The following is a 15,563-nucleotide window of genomic DNA, read 5'->3' on the forward strand; positions in this document are numbered from 1 at the left end:
CAAGCCTTTGTTGGTTTCATTTGCAAAAATTTTTTTGCATTCCGTAGGCTGTCTTTTAGTTTTACTTATGGTTTCCTTTGCTGTGCAGAAGCTTGTAATTTTCATTAGGTCCCATTTGTTTATTCTTGCTTTTATTTCTTCTAGGAGAAAATCTTTGAGTTGTATGACAGATAGTGTTTTGCCTATATTTTCCTCTAGGAGGTTTATTGTATCTTGTCTTATGTTTAAGTCTTTGATCCATTTTGAGTTTATTTTTGTGTATGGTGTAAGGGAATGTTCTAGCTTCATTGTTTTACATGCTGCTGTCCAGTTTTCCCAACACTATTTGCTGAAGAGACTGTCTTTATTCCATTGTGTATTCTTGCCTCCTTTGTCGAAGATTAGTTGGCCAAAAGTTTGTGGGTTCATTTCTGGGCTCTCTATTTTGTTCCATTGGTCTATATGTCTGTTTTTGTACCAATACCATGCTGTCTTGATGACTGTAGCTGTATAATATTGTCTGAAGTCTGAGAGAGTTACTCCTCCAGCCTCTTTCTCTTCATTAATGCTTTGGCAATTCTAGGTCTTTGATGGTTCCATATAAATTTTATTATGATTTGTTCTAGTTCTGTGAATTACATCCTGGGTAATTTGATAGGGATTGCATGAAATCTGTAGATTGCCTTGGGCAGTGTGACCATTTTAACAATATTGTTTCTTCCAATCCAAGAGCATGGGATATCTTTCCATTTTTTAAAGTCTTCTTTAATTTCCTTCATCAATGGTTTATAGTTTTCTGTGTATAATTCTTTCACCTCCTTGGTTAGATTTATTCCCAGATATTTTATTACTTTGGGTGCTATTTTAAAGGGGATTGTTTCTTTACTTTCTTTTTCTGTTGATTCATCGTTAGTGTAAAGAAATGCAACTGATTTTTGAATGTTAATCTTGTAACCTGCTACCTTGCTGAATTCTTCAATCAGCTCTAGTAGTTTCTTTGTGGACCTTTAGGGTTTTCTATATAAAGTAACATGCCATTGGCATATAGTGACACTTTTACCTCTTTTCTAATTTGGATCCCTTTTATTTCTCTCTCTTGCCTGATTGCTGTGGGTAGGACTTCCAAGACTATGTTGAATAGGAATGGTGAGAGTGTTCATCCTTGTCTTGTCCCAGATTTTAGTGGGAAGCTTTTGAGTTTTTCACCGTTGAGTACTATGTTGGCTGTAGGTTTGTCATATATAGCTTTTAGTATGTGGAGATATGTTCCCTCTCTACCCACTTTGGTGAGAGTTTTTATCATAAATGGGTGTTGAATTTTATCAAATGCTTTTTCTGCATTGATTGAGATGATCATGTGGTTTTTGTCCTTTCTCTTGTTGATGTGATATATTACATTGATTGATTTGCATATGTTGAAACACACTTGTGTCCCTGGGGTGAACCCCAATTGGTCATGATGCATAATCTTTTTTATGTGTTGCTGGATTCTATTTGCTAATATTTTGTTGAGGATTTTTGCATCTATTTTCATCAGTGATATTGGCCTATAATTCCCTTTTTTAGTAGTGTCTTTGCCTGGTTTTGGTATCAGGGTGATGGTGGCTTCATAGAATGAGTTTGGAAGTATTCCCTCCTTTTCAATCTTCTGGAAGAGTTTGAGAAGGACTGGTATCAGTTCTTCTTTGTATGTTTGGTAGAATTCCATGGTGAAGCTGTACAGTCCTGGACTTTTATTTGTAGGGAGTTTTTTTATTGGTATTTCAATTTCATTTCTAGTGATAAGTTTGTTCAAGTAGTGAGTTTCTTGATTCAGTCTTGGTGGACAGTATGTTTCCAGAAACTTGTCCATGTCCTCTGGGTTATCCAGTTTGGTTCCAAATAGTTGTTCATAATATTCTCATATGATATTCTGTATTTCTATTTTATTTGTTGTAATTTCTCCATTTTCCTTCCTTATTTTGGTTATTTGTGCTCTCTCTTTTTTTCTTCTTTGTGAGCTTGGCCAGAGGTTTCTCGGTTTTATTTTCTTTTTCAAAAAACCATCTTTTGGTTTGATTGATTTTTTTTCCTATGGTTTTTTTTTTTAATCTCTATATTGTTTATTTCCTACGTGATCTTTATAATTTCCTTCCTTCTGCTGCCCTTTGGGGTTTTTTGTTCTTCTTTTTCTAATTCATTCAGCTGCTGGGTTAGATTGTTTATTTGAGATTGTTCTGTTTTGAGGAAGCTCAGTATCACTATAAACTTGCCTCTTATCACTGCCTTTGCTGTGTCCCATAAATTTTTTGTGGTTGTGCTTTTATTTTCATTTGTCTCAAGGTATTTTTTAATTTCAACTTTGATTTCCTCATTGTCCCATTGGTTTTTTAATAGTATATTGTTTAATCTCCATGCTTTCCTTTTTTTCTCCTTTGATTCCCTGTTGTTGATTTCTAGTTTCAAGGCATTGTGGTCAGTAAAGATGCTTGAGATAATTTCTATCTTCTTAAAATTGTTAAGGTTGCAAACGGTTCTTTTAAACTAAAGCAGTGAGTCATTTTAAGAAAAAAGATGGTTCATATACATAATTTTGCTCTGTATTAATCTACTTTTTGTTCTCCATAAATCCAAGTTAATAGGAGTAGTACTCAAAGTAGATGATTTTAAGATTTATATAGAAATAATTTTATGGACATGGTAGATAATGCAACTGCTGTTGTTTTATGGGATGATGCTTTATAGGATTGCATGGGAGCTTAGTAGGAACAAAAAGCAAATATAAATGTAGAGTGTATATGGGAATTCTTTGTGCAAAGAATTGAGTGAAATTTTACAGTCATGTTTTGTTTACGTAAAGTCAAAACAAAACTAAAGGCTCTGCCTCATGACTCCATTAAAATTTTGAATTAGACTTTACCTTTTTGGAGCTTTACTCAGGATTTTAAGTGCCAAAAACTGATCAACTAACTATATATATATTTTATACTTGACAAAATATTACTTGCTGATATTCATGGTGTTTCTAATAATAAATACTACTTTGTAGCTTCTGCAAAGTATTAGATCTGTCTTTTTTTTTGAAATGACATATTTTATATGACTCTCTTTCATTTTGGGGGGGGAATCAGTAACTATCTGATCACCCATTCATAACCTTAGTACTTATCTAATTATAATTTTTATAATAGTTGTTTTCAGAAAATCCTACAAGTCAATCCACCCTCATTACTTTTGTTTCCTAGTATCTAAGCAGCCTCCTCCGTTTTCCAGAAAGCTTCCTGCTTTTGCTTCCAGACCTCTTACTAGGGTGGTCTTTAGATTCCCCTTTTCCAACTTACCTGTTCCTCTTCCAAAGGAAATGCATTTTTTGTCAGCCTCTTCTGGGAATGGGACCCATGCAAAATCAAATATAGGCCCTTTATTAGAAATTATTAATAATTTCACAAAGGTGGCAGTAGAAAATTAAGCCAAGTGTGTGGAGCCCTTGTAAGCACGCAGCCCTGTGCACCAAACATGTTATGAACTCATGAAACTGGCCTTGACCTTTTCCCTTGGTGGTTATGCCCCCAGAACTTTGCTTCTTTTTTGATGCATCCTTACCCTGACTTTATCTTTCTTTCCTGCACTGATTCCCTTTTTTTCTCCCTGTAGTTGTGTAGCCCTAGAGTCTCAAGCTGCAGAGAATCTTACATGCCCTCTTCCTGTTTTCATAGAAGGAAGGTCAAAAAGAACAAATATTTGGGAATTTTTCTTGAAATAATTTTATCATCAAGAATTGCTCCAGATATTCTTGGTTATAAATCATATTTGAGAACTGAAGTCATATAAGAATCCTACTATGAAATACTGTATTTTGACTTAGTAAGTTTTCTTGGATCAATATATGGTTAATTACTGAAGTATATATCTGTTCAAAGCTTGGTTACATACATGTAAAAATTAGTTTATTTGACAACAGTGTCTATGCATGTGATGGCAGCAGTCCCTGAGACAATTGTTTAAAAAACAGTGTTAAAACATTAGCCCTTGTTACCATCATTAAAAGGACAATACCCTCCCTTAGACTTGACACCATTTTAAGGATTAAAGAGTTTTTTGCTGTGAAAGACCCTCCTTTTTCTGATCTGTGCCCTCATATCCTCTTGGAACCATCTTTTTCCTTATCTACTTTCTATCCTGGTTTGCTTTACATGTTTCAGAAGTAACAGTAATCTGATAACCCATTAGATGGTCAGGAGGTACCAAATCATCTACTTTATTTCTCCCATGAGATAAATGGCATTTGCTTTTTTATGCTGACTGTGCAGATGATCAAATGACATCTAGTTTTTTGGCTCTGTCAAAGGGATACTTGCAATTACAACAATTATGAATTTTGTTCCAGTTGAAAAGGAAGATTTGGTGACTAGTATTGAGAGATATGAGGAATATTTCTGAATAGTTTCCTCAAAGTAAAGTGGTATATATACTTAGTTGGGTCATCACTTATTTGGCTCATCATTTATTCTTGGACTTACTTTTTGTGATACTACTTTCTCATAGAATGTAAATTTTTAATAGGAGGACAAAAACCTTTTATTTGTAATAAATAATATAGTAAGTTTACCCTATTGTATGTTATCAATTATAACTATCCATTGTGTATTGGACTTATGAATTTTATTTGCTATGTTTTTATGAGTGCTTGTGACATTATTTTAGTTACTTCAGAGTAACTTTTGTGCTTTCCACATAGAACTTTACAAAATATACAACTAAATATGTAAATTTATAAATATATAACCAGTTTTTCAAAAATTTCAAATCTTATGCTGCTTTTATCTAAATAGTTTTGATGAAATTGTGTATGTGAGTGTGTGTTTTGGACTTAATTATTTTAGCAGTTGCTTTAAATCTTCATTTGTTATACTGTTGTGTGTGAACAAATATAGTTCAGAATTTGAGAGTGCACTTGAACTTCCCTAAGATAAGTATTTATATTTTGTGAAATAGCATACATTGGAAAAAAAAACATTAAATATGTGTGACTACATTAATATAATAATATTCATGTATGAAGGATGATAAATTTAAAACTATATACATATCAGAGTGAACAGCTATATCTATATAGCAAATAATGAGAGTAAGTTCATTTCTGCATCTGAATATAATTTTAAATTTCCCAAACTAAAATCTATTGAGAAACACTTGATAATGGGATAAAACAAATATTTATGTATAGGTTTTTTGTTTGTTTTCTTTTATGAGGCATGCATAGAATAGATTTGGAACCTAGTGAACATAAATGTCTAAAGACAGCTATGAAACATTTCAAATAAAAATATTTTACCTACATGTAGTTAGATTGACAAATTATATTTGAGTACCTTATTAGTAGAAAGGCTTGCATAAATATCTTATTAGTAGGTCAACTAAGAATCAAGCTAATTGTGTTAGATGATTTTATAATCCTTTATGTCTGATCAAATGGTATCACTGAAAATGTACTTGAAATTTGAAAATGAAATTTAAATTATCCTAGTGAAATACGAGTCTTAAGAAATACCATTAATCTCATAGGTTTTAAGATGTTTAAATTTTTTGGTGAGAACACCTTAGTATTCAAAACCATTTTGTTTTAGTAAAACTTGTTATACATGATAAATTTTATAGTTAATTTGAAGTGACTTTGGTGATCCAAAAAATTTTATAAAGTTTTTGAATGACAGTTATTATTCTACTTTAAACATTTTAATAAATTACTGTTCTTATCCTTAAAGGAAACCACATGATATGAGATGTTGCTGAGAAAAAAATTGAAGTGTCTCCAGTGTACAACTATCATTTGAAGATTGAATAACGGTGGGTTTCATAGTCATAATTTATTGAATAGGTCTATAAATAACAGGAAAAATTCAGTTACATATGAAAATTACTTCTTCACATTAGCTTCTCCTATGTTTATATTTTGAATGATTCAGCTAAGAGGTGGTGAGAAATATTTATAATAGCAGGTCATCAGGATAAAATAGGGACAATGCAGTTTAATCGCTTTATTTATTTTTTTGAAATGTGCTTAATGGAAAGGATGAATAACTGCCTTGCTTCAAAATTAAATTCTATTGCTTTGAGTGAAGGATTTGAATGTTAGTATAACATTCTTTTTATGTGAGTTATGCTGTAGTTTTTGTCATTTTTTGCACTACAGTGCAGGGAATTTTGCTGATTTATTGTTACATTTTTAAAGGGCAATGCTATGCTGAAACCAGAGACTGAAGGAATCTAAAAATCATATTTGTCAAAAACTGAGCCTTAACATGGTTTATGATCAGTGACTACTTGTCCTATTTATATGACTGTATTTAAAAGTAAGCTAATCTAGCAAGATCAAATATGATTGATGTTTTCCCATTTATTGTTTTCTAATGTTTCATCTTTTGATTTTAAGATGCTTATAAGAATCAAGAAATATGAAGTTAAAGAATGCATAGTACTTTTCATTTTCAATATGTTCATTTGAAGAGAATTATTTTCTAAATATTCAGCTTGGGTCCTATCAGCACCCACTATAATCAGAGTAATTTTTAAAATATCAAATGAATTATGAACACTCTCTTCAGCTATGCAAGTGAGATGTTAAATAGTTGTGTGAGGATTTGAATGCTCTGGTCTAGTATATAAGGTAATTATCACCAATGTGAAAAACATTCCTGCTTATAAATTATAAGGACTTGAGAGATTGAAACTTTTACTAAATTATTTCTCAATTGAACCAAAGGAAGCAAAGTCTAATTGACAACTTCTTATTTTACCAAGCATCTGGAAACATAGTAAGTGAGATTAAATGTTACTGTTCAAAAGCTTAAGAGTATGAATATATTTGTAGTCTACATTAAAAATTCTGAGTTCAGTTTCTTAGAATCATGAAAAGTAAGAGTAATAACTGTATTTCTTTTAGTTTTCAAACAAGTATTCATCAGTAATTTGTAAAAAACAATAATGCATTATTTTTATATATCTACAAATTATACTTCTTTGATATTCCATACATCACAAAATAATTATTCAAGGTATAGGAAGAGCAAAAAATTTAGTAAGTGACTTGATTATTTAAACTATTAGGTACAGAGGCAGTGCAAACAGGTGAAAAATTAGTATAAACAGATCCAATGATTATAACCTTTGGGATTAATGTGGATAGAAAGTGTCTAATATACTACAACCAGTTATTCTGAGTGGACTGGGTATAGTAAATTGAACTTACTAAAGTTGTCATTCCATGGAAACTTTATTCCATCATTTGGATCAAGACTGAATCTAAGCTGAGATAAATATTCTAATGTCATAGATACCTAAGATATTATACTCCACCTTGAAAAATATGATTTTGTGTTTATTGTGGATTAATTCCAGAGGTTAGTGTTTCTAGATTTCAAAATACAAATGAGCTAAGAATGAATAACATAGAACTAGTAAAGCTTGATCTATAATTACCATTTACACCAGGCAAAAGGTACATTTAATTGCAACTGGCCTGTATAATGGAGTGGGATGGAAGGAAGGAAGTTTATTTACTTGAGACACCAAATGAAAACTATGAAACACAAATGGGAAAAGGCAGTTTCATTGAGAATAAAATATCCATGTTGATAATTTACATAAGACAAAAGATGGAGTGATTTCTGCAGGGAAATTACTTTCTTTGATGAGCTCCATTTATGCATGATGGAGTTTTAAATTTTTGAAAACCCCCTTGGTTATGATTTCTTCCTTTCAATTCTTGTGGTTTTAGTTTCATACATAAACAGGTGTAAAATTTTCTTGCTAAAACCTTCTTACTCTGCTGTAAGTTGAATTTATAACAGAAAAAAAAAACAGAATGCCTTCCAATGACAGTGATTAGGAAATCAGTATTTAAGGCATCAGTTTCATGAACTGCACGGTGAAAATGGCTCCATTCATTTTGAAGCCACCCTGTGATAAAATGTATCTTTATTTACTTTGCTCACTTTTAAGATTGTTTGTTTAAAGCATATTCTTGAGGGATGCTAAGTATTGTATCTTCTAACTAGCAGCTTGAGTTTGGAAGCAATTTTGTTCAAGTAAAATCCACTATGTAATGACTTGGAGTGGCCTGCAAGCTGCATGTTAAGGCTCATATATTTACTTATTGAGGATAGAAAGCTATTTGTTTTACTTAGTAATTTAATGTGGGAAGCATTTTAGAAGCTGCAATGGCAAGTGAGGATCTGAATCTTACATATTGCCTATCACCCTAATCAAAAGAGAAGGGAAAATAGAATATACCTCATCTCTAGAGACTTGGGTTCCAATAGTAGAACATGAAACTAGAAGGGAAAAGAGATGTGTGGGTCTCAGTGTGCAAACTTATTTGTGCATCGCAGAGTCACCATGCAAGCTGACGCTATTTGAAGTAGGTTGCTAGTATCAGCCTCACAAAAGGCTGAGACAAAAGTGGACAGAAGAAGGAATGTTTATAAGTTGATGTACATTAGCCAAACATTCATGGAACCTGCTTGTATGCAATTGCCTGATGCATTAGGAGCAAATCTTTAGGGAAATGTACTTAGTGACATAATCATAAACAAAGCTCTATAGAATTACCAAGTGTGGTGAGTAGATACCTACACGGTAGAATGACTGTTATTAGATTGGAGGGACCCTGAATTTGCTGCCTACTTCAAAATAGTTTACAAATCTCTCTCAGTGGCCCAGTTCTGCAGTCCTTTATAGCAGGAATCTAACTCATAGAGTCAAGACTGTTTTCCACTTAAAAATCTAACAAAATCTAGTGATTCAAACATGTTTTTGGAAGTTAAGAAAATGCTAAACAATAAATAACTACACACACTTGCAATTGTTTATATGTATATATACAAATACTCACATTTTTAACTCTCATATAGTTAGATAATTGAAAAATATGTGGATTCATAGCAGAATAATGCTTAAGAAATCAAAGATTTTAGAATGTTTCTACCTTTAAATATGATATAGTGGTTTTGCCAAACTGATGTATATTTGACAAATATTTATTGATTGTTAGTCCTTGGAGATTCAGAGACAACTGCTACCCATTTACAGCCTTAAAAACACATAGGTAGTTGAGGTAGATGGAGAAATCAGTCAGATTTTCATAGCTTAAAATGATAAGTATAAATTAAGTACGAGTTGTTACACAAGTGCGCTTTTCTCTAAGAAGTAAAAGGAAGATTTTGAGCTTGGTGATGTGGAGTTGCATTCTGAAGAGTAAATGAGTGGAAGGCTTTGATGGAATGTGGGGATGTAAGGTGAACAAGACATGGAAATATAAGAAAACCTGAACCTTAAAGATAAGAGGACATGGAACTCTAGAACAGATCATGTTAGGTTACAAAACAAGTCTCAGTAATTTTAAGAAGATTCAAATTATATCTGGCATCTTTACTGACTACAGTAGTATGAAACTAGAAATCAGCTATAAGAAGAAAACAGGAAAACTCACAAATATGTGGAGATTAAACAACAAGCTACTAAACAACCAATGGATGAACAAAGAAATCAATGGAAAAATCAAAAAAAAACCTTGAGAAAAGTGAAAATGGAAATACAACATAACAAAATATATGAGATGTAACAAAAGCAGTTCTAAGGGGAAAGTTCACAGTGATGGATGCATACATTAAAAAACAAGGAAAATCTCAGATAAAGAATCTAACTTCACACCTAAAGACTGGGGGAGAAAAAGAACAAAGCCCAAAGTTAGTAGAAAGAGGAAATTAAAAAAGACCAGAGTGGAAATAAATAAAACAAGAGGCCAATAAAACAATAGAAAAGATCAATGAAACTAAGAACTGATTCTTTGAAAGATAAACAAGATTGGCAAACCTTTAGATAGACTCACTTCAAATTAGTAAAACTCGGAATTGAAAGAGGAGAATTTACAACTGATACCAAAGAAATACAAAAGATTATAAGATAATACTGTGAACAATTATACACCAATAAATTGGACAATCTTTAAGAAATAGATAAATTTCTAGAAAACACAGTCTTTCAAAACTGAACCATGAATATATAGAAACTTTGAGTAGACCAATTTACTACTAAGTAGATTAAATTAGTAGTCAGAAACCTCCTAACAATAAAAAATCCAGGACCAGACAGCTTTACTGGTAAATCCTGCGAAAGATTCAAGGGTGATTTAGTGTTATCCTTCTCAAAATCTTCCAGAAAACTGAAGAGAAAAGAATGCTTCCAATTTTAAAAGACCAGCATTTCCTTGATACCAAAATGAGACAATTACACTTCACACAAAACAATTATAGGCTTATATCTCTAATAAGCATAAGTGCAGAAATCCGCAACAGAATATTAGCAAACAAAATTCAACAGTACATTAAATGGATCATACACCATGATCAAGTGGGATGTACTCAGGGACACAAGGATGGTTCAACATTTGCAAGTAATTAAGTGTGATACACCACATTAACAAATGAAGGTTAAGGGGGTTGGGAAGGGACAGACTGGGATTTCAAAATGTAGAATAGATAAACAAGATTATACTGTATAGCACAGGGAAATATATACAAGATCTTATGGTAGCTCACAGAGGAAAAAATGTGACAAGGAATATATATATGTTCATGTATAACTGAAAAATTGTGCTCTGCACTGGAATTTGACACAACATTGTAAAATGATTATAACTCAATAAAAAAAAGTTAAAAAAAAAAAACAAAAAAGAAAAACAAATGAAGGTTAAGTCATATTATCACCTGAATAGATGTGGAAAAGCAATTGACAAAATTCAGCACCTATTCATGATAAAAAAAAAAAAAACACCTCTCAATAAAGTGGTCATAGACAGAACATGCATCAACATAATAAAGATCATATGTGACAAGCCCATAGCTACCATCATACTCAACAGTGGGAAGTTGAAAGCTTTCCCTCTAAGATCAGGAACAGGACAAGGATTCCTGCTCTTGCCACATTTACTCAATGTAGTATTGGAAATGCTGTCCAGAACAGTTAGGCAAGAAAAAGAAAAGGCAGCTAAGTTGGAAATGACAAAGTAAAACCATCACTATTTGCAGACAACAGGATTTTGTATATAGAAAACCCTAAAAACCTCACCAAAAGAACTGTCAAAGCTAATAAACAAATTCAGTAAAGTTGCAGGGTACAAAATCAATATATAACTATCTGTTGTGTTTTTATATAACAACAAACTATTGGGAAAAAGAACTAAGAAAACAACCCTATTCACAATTATATCAAAAAGAATAATACCTATGAATAAATTTAACCAAGGAGGTGAAGTCCTGTGCATTGAAAACTGTAAGATGTTGTTGAAGTAAATTGAAGATTACACAAATAAATGGAAAGATACTGTGCTCAAGAATTGGAGTGATTAATGTGGTTAAAAAGTCTGTTTTACCCAAAACAATCTACACATTCAGTGTAATCCCTGTAAAAATTCCAATGTTATTTTTCACAGATACAGGACAAACAATCCTATAATTTTTATGGAACCACTAAAGATCTGGAATAGCCAAAGCCATCTTGAGAAAGAAGAGCAAAGCTGGGGGTATCACAGTCCCTGATTTCACACTATATTTCAAAGATGTAGTAGTCTAAACAGTATGGTAGTGGCATAAAAACAGACACATAGATCAATGGAATAGAATAGAAAGCCCAAAAAGAAAGCCACATATATATGACTAATTAAAGGGTGCAAACAAGGCAAGAATATACAATGGAAAAATGACAGTCTCTTCAATACATGGTTTTGGGAAAAATAGACAGCCACATGGAACAGAATGAAATCAGACTGTGTTCTCTTTCACCATGAACAAAAATTTACTCAAAATAGATTAAAGACTTGAAAGTAAGACCAGAAACCATACAACTCCTAGAAGAAAACAACATAGCAGGTAAACTCATTGACATTGGTTTTGGTGACTTACTTTTTGGTTCTGATTCCAAAGGTAGGGCAACAGAGGCAGAAATAAGCAATTGAGATCACATCAAATTAAAAAGCTTCTGCACAGCAAAGGAAGTCATCAATAAAATGAAAAGGCAATCTATTGAATGGGAGAAGATATTTGCAAATCATATAACTGATAAGAAGTTAATATCCAAAATATATAAAGAATGCATACAGCTTGATAACAAAAAGAACAAACAGTCCAATTTAAAAATTGGCAGAGGATCTGAATAGACATTTTTCCAAAGAAGACAATGCAGATGGCTAACAAGAACATGAAAAGATATTATCGTTAATCATCAGGGAAATGCAAATCAAAACCACAATGAGATGTCATTTCACACCTGACAGAACAGTTATTATCAAAAGGACAAGAAATAACAAGTGTTGGAGAAAACATGGAAAAAAAGGAAACCCTTGTACGTTGTTGGTGGGCATGTAAATTGTTACAGTGTCTATGGAATGCAGTATGGAAATTCCTCAAAAAACTAAAAGTAGAACTACCAAAAGATCCAGTAATTCCACTACTGGGCATTTATTTGAAAAATAGGAAAATTTTAACTCAGAAAGGTGTATGTGCCCTTATGTTCACTGCAGCATTATTTACAGTAGCCAAGCTATATTTATGATGGGATACTACTAGATTATAAAGAAGAATAAAACCTTGCCATTTGTGACAGCATGGATAGATCTTCAGGGTATTATGCTAAGTTAAATAAGTCAGATAGAGAAATATATGATTTAACTTAAATGTGTAATCTATAAAACAAAACATGAACAAACAAAACCAAACTAACAGATACAGAGGCTAGACTGGTAGTTGCCAGAGGGCAAGGGTGTTGAGAGGTAGATGGATTTGGAGATGGGAGTTAAGAGTTACAAACTTCCAGTTACAAAATAAAGAAGTCCTGGGAATGTAATATACATCATGATCACTGATGTCAATAAAATTGTGTTGCATATTTAAAAGTTGCTAAGAGAGTAAATCTTGAAAGTTCTCATCACTAGAAAAAAATTTTGTAACTTTATATGGTGACAGATGGTAACTAGACACTGATCATTTCGCAGTGTATGTGAATATCAAATCATTTTGTTGTTCACCTGAAACTAATATGTTACATGTCAGTTATATCTTACTAAAACAAAAGCAAAGCAAAAAGATAAGAGAACATACAAAAAGTTTTATATTCCTTCCATAAAGCAGCTGGGTAGGTGGAGAGAGCACTGGATTGTATCCTGGCTCTGTCCAGCCACTCTTGATGGTCTTTGCAAGTACTTAACTTTGGAGTTTCATTTCTTTACCAATAAAATGTGTTTAATAAAACATTGTCTTCCAGGGATGTTGTGAAGATACACTTTGTAAATGGTACATAGGAGTAGGGATTCAATAAATAGTATTTAAGGAGATTACAGTAATCAGCAATGACCTTAACCAGAGGTCCCCAGTCTTTGCTGCATATTTGAATAACTTAGGGAACTTCCAAAAAGGATTCTTAAATGCTGATGTTTACATTTCACCCCCTAGAGATTCTGACTTAACTGGGCATGTTATAGTCTGGATATGAAACTTAAAGGAGAATACAGGAAAATATGAGAAAGAATAAGAAACAGTAAAAAAAAAAAAAAAAAAAAGAGGAAATAAATGTAGAGTCTACCAAGATGCTAAGGAATAGATTTCCTTCATTTTGTAGAACAGAAGGATTGACACTACCGTTAGGTGTGGTTGAGAAGCATTTCCAGGTCTCATCTGTTCCAGAGCAGCTGACTTGTGAGGAGGGCTCACCAACAGAGATGGAGCTGCTGCATTCTAGAGGTCCCTTCTGTGGAGTGTGTCAATCCTATGCTTCATTTTGTGGTGGAATAGGTCATAAGTTTTATTCTTTGGAATAGAAGCAGCATGGAAGAGGTGGTGAAGAAGTCTAATATTGAGGATAAAAATTCTTAGAGCTCTTTAAAGTACTTCAGTTGATCCTATCTAATTAATATGCATCTCAAAAGAGACCGAGGCCCTGCTTTGAAGATGTGAAATACAGCAGAAGCATTCCTGCCTAAGCCTGTAGCCATAGGTGTGATGACTGGCAATGATATTTTATCTATGTTAGACAAAAAAGAAGTAGGCTGAATTACAACAGAAAGAATTGTAAATATATACTAGAGAAAGTGAGAGCTCAGTTTGAATCTTAAAACCATTTACTCCTTTTTTTTTTTTTTTTAAATAAGCCATGATATTCTACCCTGGTTACTGGAAAAGAGATTGCAAGGCAGAATCGCATTCTCTAGTATTGAACATCAAAGAAAAACCAAAAGAAACAAAATTATTTTTAATAAATTCAGATTCCTAAGACTAGAATTTACTTTTTACATGAAAAACAACTATGTTGATATTTTGATTATGTGAATAATATATATTACACTGTTGTGATTGTTATCCAGGACTTCCAGATAAATGAATTATTTTACCCATGTATTGGTTTTCCCATGAAAATATTTTAGACTAATTGAAAAATAATTATCTATATTTATTTTTCCCCATGAAAATCTTTTGATGTTGCAGAAATATTTCCCTGTGAAACGTATAATTGCTGAATTATTTCCCACCTAAAATCATTCTAGTTACTTTGTGCCATTCTTAGGATAGAAATACTTGAAATCTTATCATCAAAAGAGATTTTACTACAGATCTTTAATTCAGTGCATGCTAAGCAGCACCTATAAAGAATTTTAGGAATAGAAATTAACTAAGAGACTATAATTAGAACATACAAGAGTAGTCACTGGTGAAATGAATCCATTTTTGCTCTTCACATCAAATTCAAATACTTACAGACTTGTCTGTGAATGCTGTTTTTATTTTTGTATGCAGTATTTATACAAGGTCCCTTTACAGTCTGACATTTGCTTCAATCACTCAAATGGACTATTTTTGTTGTTGTTAAACACACCAGCTATTTTCATGTAAACAAATCCACAGATCACTTTTCAGTTCCCATCTTATTTGACTTCTCATTAGCATCTGATATAGTTAAAAGTCCTTTTTTGAGACATTCTCTTTGCTGAGATCCACCAGTCAAAGACCACTTGTAGTTGAACAAATTGGACTTCTGGATACCTGGTGCAGGAGGGAGACTATATTCCATAGGAAACTGTGAGGCATCTTAATTAGAGTGTGCCAAGAAATTCTTGTTATAGGTTTTGGGTTTGTATTATATGATTTGGAGGAAGGTTCAAGGAATGAAATCTGTTCTAGACTGAGTGCTTTGAGGAAGCAACTGGATACATGGCTGTGCATCTTAATTTTTATTTTGTAGGTAGAAAGAACAGGATGAGACTAAAGCTTTAATTGTGAAGAAGCAGATGTTACTCTTTATTAGTTGGAAATATTTGTAGTTTTCATGGTGTTCTTGTATTTGTCTGCAGTCAAAGAGTCCTCTTGTTTTTTGTTTCATGACATTGTGGTTACATAGTGACCTTGTCCCAAGCTGGTGTTGCAATTGTTCACATTCAACTGGAAAACACCATGGCCTAGCTCTGTGCCAGGCTAGCTTCCATCTGATGGCTGTCAGCATTGCCTTTTTCTTTCTCAAGGTCATGGCATCATATTCTGTTTGGTTTCTTTCTGCTGCTT

General features: G+C 32.6%; 1 protein-coding gene across 21 annotated transcripts in view; it reads left to right on the plus strand.

The window, feature by feature from the left end:
• The window catches only part of LOC123611886 (centrosomal protein of 162 kDa-like), a 79,230-nt gene that overhangs the window by 17,121 nt on the left and 46,546 nt on the right, over nucleotides 1-15,563 (plus strand). For all 21 annotated transcript variants that reach the window (XR_012500790.1, XR_012500791.1, XR_012500785.1 and 18 more), the window contains exon 2: nucleotides 5,724-5,805. The gene's annotated coding sequence lies outside the window, so the exon portion shown is untranslated. The remainder of the gene's footprint in view (nucleotides 1-5,723; nucleotides 5,806-15,563) is intronic.

Source organism: Camelus bactrianus, chromosome 19 (genome assembly GCF_048773025.1).
Source record: "Camelus bactrianus isolate YW-2024 breed Bactrian camel chromosome 19, ASM4877302v1, whole genome shotgun sequence".
NCBI classification, from domain to species: domain Eukaryota; kingdom Metazoa; phylum Chordata; class Mammalia; order Artiodactyla; family Camelidae; genus Camelus; species Camelus bactrianus.